Here is a 2,503-nt window from a genome sequence, read left to right as displayed (position 1 = left end):
GAGTTCTTCGACAGATCCGAAGCGTCAAAACTCCACACAGTTCTCCTCCTGATGACCAACGCCCTTAAACGAGTCCCATAGACTAAGTTCCGAGTCTGAACTTAGTGAAGATACTTTTATATTTGTGCACGTATTGATTTCCTGTACGAAGAAGTAAATGAACTCTATCTACAAGGTGTCTCTTACCTACAGAGATGAAGACGAACGACGACAACTAAACAGGTCGTATGTTTTAGAATGATTTTGTGAGCTCTCTCTCTCGATCGCGCATCAGCATAGAATAAGTCTTTGCCTATATCTTGTCGCTTAATTGTCGTTCATCGATTATTTGTATTCGTTTTGTTTTTGAATTATTAAATTTACTCTTGTTAAATTTACTTAAATGTCTCTTTAATTGATTCCGAATCAGATCGCAAACGCGTGTTTGTCCGCGCAACGATAAATTGACAAACTGGTGTCAAGGAATCCTGACAAGGATCTGAACTTCACCGATTCAGATCTATTAGCGATTATCGCCCTCCTATATAAAACTTTTAAGATCGGATCTTACGATTCGAAACTTTAGAGAACTATTCTCACGGAATAGGCCGAGTAAGTGGCACCCTTTAGTAGGTACCCCCGGCTAATCTCACAGTAGCTAAATAATATGAAAAGAATTCTTTCCTACTTAAACAATATTATAATATAAAAATCTTATTAATATGTATCTTATTATGTAATTAAATAAACAAATAATATGAAGAAAAATTGTTTGTTTCTTTATAATTCAAATATTTGTAATAAAACTTTTATTGACAAATTTTAATTTGTAATCAGAACTTCAACGAATTTTAACTTATTTGACACTCCAACCTAATATTTCATCAAACATTAAAATAAATTTTTAATATTATCAGTACAACTTAATATTATTACTACAACTTAATTTTATAATAATAAAATATAATTCAAATGTTGAAATATTGTTTAATTTCCTTTGAGTAAAAATTACTTTGTGATTAGTGCCACCCAAACCACTACTACTTACACCAGATAATAAGGGATTATTTACAAATAAGAAAGGGAGCATCAACGTCAGACGATAGAGCATCATCATCAACATTCGACGGTAGAGGTGCTACATGTTCATGAAAGGAATTTCTTCCATCATGGTATTTTTAAAAAATGTGTTATTTACTTTAAAAAATTTGTTTATTTTAAAAAATTATTTTCAAGTTTTATTATTTTTCATCAAATTACAGTATTGATTGTACATTATAGCACCTGAGCATGCTAGATGTAAAAAATTTGTTAAAAATCATTTCTAAATTCATCATTATAAAATTTATCTGTTGTACTTAAATCTTTTAAACATTGATCTCTATTCATTTTATATAAAAAATACAAACAGAAATATCCACAATTCATTGAATATATGTAGGCAAAGTGAAAAGTTCTTGGCCTAACCCATAGATGGCACTACTACAAATGAAAGTATCATCTGGTTATGTTTCCAGACTTGTTACAAAAGTAAATACCAAGTGTAATTTGATCAGACAAATAGTTTGTTTTATGCGGCTGTTTAAAGTAAGCATTGTGTGTTTTTTTGACAAAATGAATAAACTTGAATATTGTTCCGTCATAAAATTCTTCGTTTTGGATGGTTTTTCGCCAACAGAAATTTATCCAAAGTTGGTAAAAGTGTATAAGGAGTCTTTAGAAATGGGAATAGAATGTCTAAAAAAGTCATGTCTTTTTATATTCGAGACGAAAAATTAAATGTTGTCAATGAAAAGAAATTTTTAGGCCTCATTTGGATTTTTAATTTGTGATTTGAAAAACACTATAAATATATTACTCATAAATCCAGGAATCTTTTGAATAATTTGATAAGTTTATTTTCTAAAGCAAAAATAAGAAATAATAAGACTCACTTTAAACTGTTCAATTCTATACTGTTAAATGCTTTGTTGTATGCTGCTCCTATTTGGTGTCTCAGCAAATTTAATAAGCTTGAAAAACTTCAAAATATATTTATACGTAAGCTTTATCAGTTGGAGTTCAACGTGCCGGGGAGTGTTCTTCGTTTGAAATTCAATAGATATAAAATAAAAACGATTTTGTTTAAAGCTTGCTTAAAATGGTTACAAAAGACAATTAACATAGATGACTTGTCTAGTAAGCTTGCACTACTATTATACAATAGATCTCAGAAGATAAATACAAATCAAAATTGGATTACTCAACTGTCTCATGTATTTAATGAATATGGATTTTCTATCGAACTAGTCATTGATTATCTCAGAAATAATAATCAATATATCAACCAATTAATGCATAGAGTTATAGAATGTTCTATAGTTCAAGATACTAATGATGTTCGTAATAGGAGTAATAAGTTTTACTATAACTCCCTATTTAACTATCCGTTTATCAACAATTATATTTTTACGAACTTAACTTTTCAAGTTAAAAAACTTTTTATCCAGATGAGACTGAATCAACGTGGACTTAGAAGGAAAAT

This window comes from Centruroides sculpturatus, unplaced genomic scaffold (genome assembly GCF_000671375.1).
Source record: "Centruroides sculpturatus isolate CEXI.00-Female unplaced genomic scaffold, Cexi_2.0 scaffold1090, whole genome shotgun sequence".
Classification (NCBI taxonomy): Eukaryota; Metazoa; Arthropoda; class Arachnida; order Scorpiones; family Buthidae; genus Centruroides; species Centruroides sculpturatus.
The sequence above is the reverse complement of the archived record's forward strand: the minus strand, read 5'-3'. Positions refer to the sequence as shown.